This window comes from Carica papaya, chromosome 2 (genome assembly GCF_054855325.1).
Source record: "Carica papaya isolate Zhongbai chromosome 2, ASM5485532v1, whole genome shotgun sequence".
Taxonomy (NCBI): Eukaryota; Viridiplantae; Streptophyta; class Magnoliopsida; order Brassicales; family Caricaceae; genus Carica; species Carica papaya.
Window position 1 is genome coordinate 22,310,189 of NC_142310.1, and position 8,478 is coordinate 22,318,666.

At 34.5% G+C, this 8,478-nt stretch overlaps 1 long non-coding RNA gene across 2 annotated transcripts; it reads right to left on the reverse strand.

Moving 5' to 3' along the window:
• Nucleotides 1–3,708: 3,708 nt before the first annotated feature.
• LOC148268861 (uncharacterized) lies at nt 3,709–8,258 on the reverse strand. 2 transcript variants are annotated; one of them, XR_015817147.1, is made up of 3 exons: nt 8,000–8,258; nt 4,899–5,922; nt 3,709–3,931 (listed from the first exon to the last, which is right to left on the reverse strand). It is a non-coding gene; the product is annotated as an uncharacterized LOC148268861 (long non-coding RNA). The 2 variants fall into 2 exon arrangements; XR_015817148.1 differs by lacking the exon at nt 3,709–3,931 and having other exon boundaries at nt 3,940–5,308; nt 5,519–5,922.
• Nucleotides 8,259–8,478: the final 220 nt, after the last annotated feature.

Below are 8,478 nucleotides of genomic sequence, written 5' to 3' on the forward strand. Positions count from 1 at the left end.
TAAATATGCTTAGTCATTCTTTTAGTTCTTGAAATGTGACATGAAGTTGTAATTGGCGTGATTAAGGAATTTATTAAAAAATATTATGCAAAGCATCTCATAATTGCAAGGAAGATGCAAGTCCACTAACATATGAAACTTCAATGAGAGAAGGAAAAGAACCTTGCAAATAGCATATTGTCTTATTGAAACCAAGTGATAAAATTAAGATTTTGAATCTAAGTTTTAAATCCATGAGTAGGAGAGAGATGAAATACAGGTTTTGCGGCTTTAAACTATCAATAATCAAGGAGAATTTGATAGTTTAAGATTAATAAAAATCATCTTTTCCATGTAGAAGATAACTCGTGAGGTTTAATTTGATACAAAAAGAGTGACTTGTGGATAAGTACAGGGGGATAGGAGATGTGAGAACCCAAGAAGTAGAATTTGTAAAAAAGAAGAAGAAAAACAGGAGGAAGAATATTTAACCATTGTTAAGGTCATGAACAAGATTCACTATCGTTAAGAGGAAGGCAATAAACGATTTTAGATGTGGAATTTAATTTACATCAGCTCCCAAGCCATGTTACAGTAAATATTTTTTGTGAAATTTTCTATATGATTTTATTGATTGATACAACCAAGTAATATACAAATCAGACTTACCCTGTTTTTCGAATAGCACAAACTGAAGTACAAGCACGAAACTGCCAAACAGGTCATAGACTTCTTGGAGATTTGGATCAAATTAATCAGAATTGAGCATGCAAATAATTCACAGTAGCATCTTCTGGCACAGCTGAAGAGTAGGGTGACTCAAATGCTCTTGAGTGAGATACCAAAAGCAAAAAAATTGGAACAATACAAGGTAGACACTTAGATAATTTCCTTAAATTAACGTTAATCCAAATTAGAATGTTATTATTATAATTATTTCTAATCACAGGTTCATCGACCAGGAAGCAGCTTTGGATCTCCATGTTGACTTCTTCAATTGAAGGCCTCGCCAGACCCAGCAAAAAAGTAACCATTTCATGCATGTATGCTAGCAAAGTAACTCTGCCATCACATATTCCCGCTACTTGTAATTTCTTCCCCATTAATGGTGCAAACCAGTCGACTCATAACTTTTCTGCTGCTGGTAATTGAGTTTAGTGTACTCAGGATCCATGTAACCCATTGTACCAGCTTCTGGTACCTGGGTTTGACTCATCACAGACTTGCCTAGCAACACACTGATCCAAAATCTGCCAACCTACCATTCTAAAACGAGTCAAACAGAATATTTGCAGACTTGATATCTCTGTGAATAACACAAGGGTTGCTTGCATGAAGGAAACTGAGTGTCCTCGCAATCTGCACAGCAGTTCCTAGTCGTTTATGCCTATTATACATACACATATATTTATATATAGGCATAAAATGGCTGTATAAAAAGAACAGAAAATGAGAAGTGGTAATTACTTTAATGTAAATTAGGGTACTGGAAAATGCAAAAGCAAGAGAAGAAAGGTGGCTTTATGAAAAGGCAGCGAATCTTTGTAAGAATTTAGGAAAAGATAAAGGAGAGATTTTTCATTTGCTTCTTGTCGGTTCCCCTTTCTCATTTGCTTTTTGCTGTACTTTCTTTTTATTTGTATTTTTCTTGAGAAAGATATACAACTTCAAACCATTTATATGTGTGTATATATATATATATATATATTATTAAGAAAAATACTCTATCCCAAAAAACTCTACTTTCTGCTAACGTACTAAAATTGAGGTGCCAAATAGATTAAATTTTCTTTATGAACTCCTACTTCTCCTTTCTCATCTCTCTCATTTTCTTTGATTTACTTTAGTTAAACTAAATGAAACCCTAATTTTGTCTGTAACTTAGCATTTTTTATTTTTCCGGACGACAAGCTATCTTTAATCTTGATTAGCAATTTACTTCTCTTTCTCGAGTTCTTCCTTCATTCTTCAATAATAACAACATGTTCAAATTAATATTAACGAGTTGTGAAAAATGATAATCTTTCTGTTAAAGTTTTGTTAAAAAGATAAAATTATTTTTTAAAAAGAACAAATAATACAAATTTAAATGAAACTATATTAACAAGTCATGTCTTCTTCCTTTTAATATATAAATAACAAAATATATATATTTTTTATTAGTTTAAATTTTGTTGGTAATCACTTGAAATATTTAATGTTTAAATTTTGGCTATCAACTAATCTCTATTAATTTATTTTAATATAAAATTATTTAATCTATATATTTAGAGTAATTTTTATTTATACTTTCTCCTATAAGTTTAAAATTATAAGAAATAGTCACCAACCTTTTTTTATTTTTTATTTTTTTCTCTAAGACAATACAGAAACTCCAACACTTAAACCAATATTATTCTTTTTTGCTTCTCTCTTAATTCTTCTTTTCAGTTCTTCGCGCAACAAAAACTCTTATGTGCTTTATTAATAATAAAAGAAAAAAAAGTCAAGAACATGACAATTAATAACCAAGTAAGAAGCAAGCATACCTTTTCCTTATATAAGGAGAAGAGAAACTATACCTCTCACAAGATAATTATTTAATTATTTGCTCTCTAAAGATATTCCATTTAGGCTTGGAGACATTTTTATTTATTTTTCTAAAATGATATCAGTGGGTAAACTATATATGTATATATATAAGTAGAAGAGTTGACAATTGAAATGCCATTTTATTAAAAGGAAGAGACAATTACAGAATGGCTTAACATTTTGAATTAATTTTAAATAAAACAGTTGAACAAGATTGCTTTGACGATAAAAAGGAGTCGGAGAGAAAATATAGGGATTTTTTAAGCAGAAGAGAAAGAGTAAGGGCTACATGAAAATATACATGTAGAAGAGAGTCATATCACATGAAGAGATTTTATTATTCTGTTTGTGAATGATAAGGTTATATTAGTACAAAAAGTATGCACATAATGACAATTTAAGTATTAAGATGGTTGATTTAACTAGACAAAAACAATATAATCTTTAAAGGAGATGACAGCAAGAAGGATGTACGATCTAGTTTGAATAAGGTTAGTGTATGTTAGAATGGTTGTTATATTTGTTTTTATGTAATTTTGTGTAATTGTAAAATTATATTTGTAATTAGGCATAAAATAATTTTTCTGTATAAATACCAACACATATACTGTTTATAATAACTGGAGCATTTTTTTTTTTCAGATTTATCATTGTGCTCTCTTCTTTTCCAAAATCTTCTGATTTTCTTTATCTTTCTCATAAAGATTGTCAATCTTCAAACTTTTTCTTTTATTCTTAGTTCAGTTTGTGCAGTAAGTTTGATAGTATGGTAAAAAAATAAATTTGAGATATATTATGTTAACCCTTTTCATGTAACCTGAGGAGATGAGGGGAGAAAGAGACAACAACAATGTCACCAAAATTACTAGTGTATAGAGTTGAATGATTGAATTTCAATAGTAATGCTTCGATATACCTGCAGGGATAGAGAGATTAAGGGATTAAAAGAAAATAAGTGAGAAAAAGAACAAAAAGCAAGAGAATTAAAGATTTGATTTTATAATTTTCTTTATTTATTCAACATATCCTTCTATATATAGATTCTCAATTTTAAATATATTACAAATATTAAGAACTAAATGAAATACAATACAAGGTTTGCGTTAGAGACTATAACAAACAATTAAGTTCAAATTAAAATTGTAACGACCCCGGAAATATTAAAATGAAATGAGTATTTAAATATATCAAATGCGGAAGCGAGATCAAAATTTCAGTTAACATCCCTTACACGAAAACAAAAAACGTACTTAAAATATAAAAGATTAAACTAACTAAAAGAGAAACTCGAAAATAAAGCTATGATTATGACTACAGAGTCTCTAGGCATCCCTTTCGTCGTCCTCCTGCGGAACGGGCTCGGGAACCATGTCTTCCTGATCTGAAATGGTTAAATAAGGAGTGAGCTACACTAGCCCAGTAAGAACATCATGATATCTCACCGTCACGGAGGTAAAGGTGGGTAGAAAATACAAAGGACCCATGAAGCATGTTTTACAACAAATCCTTTCATTTATGATAAAACCTTTACCATTCACTTACCTCGGTGGAATTTATTAAACAATATAAGAAAAACAATAACATTATCATAATCATGGAATAATATAAGCTGTAAAACATAACACTTATCACGCCTCTTGTAATTCAGTTATTATACAACATATCTTTTTCTCATTTACCAGCCTATTAGTATCCATGGGGGTCCATAGGGGTCCCGCTACCCGTTAATCTTTAACATTCATAATCAGTTTTCAGGGTCGTCCCCATACCCCGTCCGGTATGGGCATCAAAACCATAAACCTCAATACCCCGTCCGGTATGAGGGTGAAACGGGCCGTCCCCATACCCCGTCCGGTATGGGCGCCAAAACCATAAGATCTCCATACCCCGTCCGGCATGTGAGACCACAATCCCGGTAGGGTTCCCTACGGACCCGGTCCATCCACCATCTCCCAGGATATCTAGTCAGGCTGACCCCATAATACAATTATCAGTCTACACAATCTTTTATTTTTCTTTTCCTCAGTCAGCATCATCAATTCACATTTAAACAAGCAAATCATAATTCATGCCAAACAAACAACATACAGTATCAGTTTTTTTTCAGTCATTCAACCCATAATCAATAAAAACGTAGTATATGCACAAAAATCTGTAAAATGAACACATCAAACCTCATTTTGCATTTAAAGCTGTAAACAGGCCAAATAACAGTAAATCACCAATCACACTAGACTCGGGCTCCATTAGCCACCTTAAGCAATTTCACACATTCATTAATTCAAGAAATACCGTTTTATCATTTGAACTTTAATACCGTGATAGGAAATAGGGTGAGGGGTCCTTACTTATTTTCGGGATTCGAATACGATTCACAGTGTGCCTACAGGCTGTTCCTAATTTTCCCTGAATTTTTCCCGGGAAACTGAAACGCACTAACGGTACCTGCACGTGTTCCAAAAAATCTCAAATTAGGCTCAGGGCCCCTTTTTGGCCAATATCGCAACTCCGGCACGGCGGCTTCGCCGTGCTCCGGCGACGGCGCCGCCGCTTGCGGCGGCGATTCGCCTCGGGTTAGCTGTTTTCGGCCATTTTCGGCCGAATTCGGCCACACTCGCATCGGTCCCTGCGAGAAAACAACCCTAGGGCCCTCGGGGGGCCAAAAAATACGGAAAAACGGAGCTTACCGGCGGCGGCGCTCTCGGGTGCGACGGCTCTCCGGCGAGGTTCGTGTTCTGGTGATTCGGCTCCGGTCAACCTGTAGAGAAAAGAATGGTGATCACGGTGATATAAAAATTGCATCAAACGGAGGCCGGGAAGGGCCTCGTCGGAGGCAAAAACCGAGAAGGGGCGCGGCGGCGCCGCTGGTCTTCGGCCGCGTATTCCGGCCGTTTGGCCGGGATTTTGGCTCCGATTTGGCCACAGGAGGAATCAGCGTGGAAAAATGAGTCGGGGGTATGAAATTTACCTCGATCGGCGGTCAGAAATTTCCCCGGCGCGGCGGCGGGTGACGGCAGCCGGCTTCTGGTTTGTCTTCTCCGGCGAGCGGCAGGCGGCTAGGGTTTGTGGTCTGGTGTGGGGGTTCTATTTATAACCCCTTGCCTTTTGATCTCAGCCGTCCATTTTGTTTTAATCTGGGCCGTTCGTTTTTGATTGAATCTGGGCCGTCTGTGCGATTGCATCTGGACCGTCCGATCGCGCGATTGATCTGGGCCGTCCGATCGCGCTCATGCGGATCGCCAACGTGGCCCGTTCTGGAGTGACGTGGTCTTGCCACGTGTCAGGCCCCGGTTGGCTGGGATTGCTGACCAGGCCCGCTGACGTGGCTGCCGACGTGGCCTTTTTTTTTTTTTGGCTCCTTTTCTCCGGGCGCTACAAAAACATCTTTTAAAAGCTTAGTTTACAGTCAGTTTTTAGGCCCCATAAGAAATCCTTACAAGCTAGAAGCATGCATCGGAGGGAATCCTCTTGTCTCTAAACATTGTAATCTAAGCTTATACAGAAAATATAGTAAACAAGTAACACCCTAAATTCAAAGGTTTATGTACATTACAATGCTGTAAATGTTAGAATATAAATATTTTTCAAATCAATAAATTTATAAATCTAAACACGTAAGAAGAACACAAATTTAGACAGAATATTAACTTATAAGTGGTCCCTTATAACAGTAATTAAATACAAACAGTAAGAACACATCAAATAATAAACTTTCATTTGGGCCGATTTAAAATTCACATGTTATACTGAATAACTGTCACGTATTTATTACCATAAAAATAGAATGCAATAGTATTAAATATTAATTTTCTTTTGAATTAATTAATGTTCATATAAATTAAACTCATGCAATATTACATTATAAAATAAATAAATTATCCACAAGAGGTGTTATTTTTGTGACATATTGTATAAATCAATTTATTTCAATATGTACGAGCACATACTAATATTAAAATTCAAAATTTAAACTGAATTAGAAAGAAAATCAACTACAAATGACTAAAAATATATTTAAAAAATTCTGTTTTTTTTTTTCTTTCAACATTGACCTTTGACCGATCGAAACGTTGACTATTGGCTATTGACTGTTGACTGACCAACCAGTTAACTGAATCGGTTCAACATTCGATCGGGTTCTGGACCAAGTTGGATCGGTTCGGGTCGGGTCGGCCTAGCCCAAACCCGTCTGGGCTTTGGTCCACCCAAATGAGCCTTTTTTTTTTTATTTTTTTCCATTCTTGTAGACCAACCCCACATAAATTTCAAAAGAAAACCCAACCAAATTTTTTTTTCTCCTTCCACCTCCTCACGCCCGTAGGGGCATTATGGCTGTCTCTGTAACGACCGAAAAATTCCGCCGTTACGTATGAGATTCGGTAGTCGTTTCGGCTGCCGAACGGTCGCGCGACCGCGGTTTCCTTCTTCATGCTCGGCTACAGATTTGGCCGGCTTAATGTAGCGGCTGTCGGCCACTACTTTCCCTTTTTCTCTATTGCATATATATACATATATATATATATATCCTAAACATACACGCATATATATATATATATATTTTCTGCTTTATTTTTCTGAAATTCATATATACCTGAATCTAAAATAAGTATATAATTTTTCAGAAATTCATATATAATTTTTTTCTTTTAAAATACATATATATATATATATTTTTATTGTATATATATTTTCTTAAATCTTGGATCGACAGTCTGAAAATTACAAAAAAAAAATGAATTTCAAAAATTTAATACAAAAAATACTTTGATATCACTAGTTATAATAAAAATATTTTTTAAATTAATAAATTTATAAATTTAAATAGGTATAAAATTAATAAAAAATATAAACAAAAATATTGTTTGCACGGTAAAATCTTTAGAATTAATATGGTGTCTCAAAAGATTAATTTTTTTTAATAATAAAATTTTTTAAAAAATAAAATAGTAAACTTATAATTCAGTAACTATAATTATCTTTTATATCAATAAATTTTTGCATTTTACTTATTATAAAAAAAAATATTACAAAATAATATCTGTATATTATAAATCTATCCTTAAACTCAATGTATTAAGATTCAATCATGTTTAATTATATTTAATTACTTTTAAAAGTTCTGATTAAATTAATAGTTTGAAATCCTTGCCGGTATCCATATTAAGCCCACGTGTAGCAAAAAAGTCCAAGAGCAAATTCAGGAGAAAATTTGAATATTTATTTCATGTAATTGATTTAAGTTCAGAATTATGATAAAGTAAAATAGGTTCGTATAATGATGTACAGTTCGTGAAGAGCTTGTTAAAAGGAACATCACTCGGTTATATTCATCAACAATTTAAGCATTCATCCCAAGATCACTACAAACAGTCATGGTATAATTGAAGTTGATGAACTATCCAGTTTCAACATTCATATTTCATACAGAAAGCGATGGTTATAGAATTACCTAAGAATTCCTTCAAATGGTGGCTACACGATCTTCTATCGCATTTAATTTCAGCATCAAGTCTCCTCCACCGTCAGAGAATCCCTTCTCAGTTCCCTCATCTGCTTGGCCGTCCATCCTTCTTTCTCTTACCTGATCTGTTTCCCTTTTGATTTGAAAAAGAGACATGAACAGATGCTAGGTTCACTTTTTCTCTGTTAGCTTTTCTCCAACCTCTCAGTCTGCCTCCATAGCTTGATTTCCCCCCCCCCCCCCCCCCCCCCCCAATTTATAGGGCTTTCTCCAAGCTCTTTTCTCTTTCTTCAGCACTGATTCTCCTTAATCGCTCATCGTGATCCCGGACTATCATCAATCATCTCATACACCCACTTTTTGAAACCAGAAGCCGAGATTTTATTATTTTCCCCTCCTTTCCCGCTGCTTTTGCCTGTTGTACATTCACTCTCTCTGGAGCAATCACCAAATTTCGACGCATCATC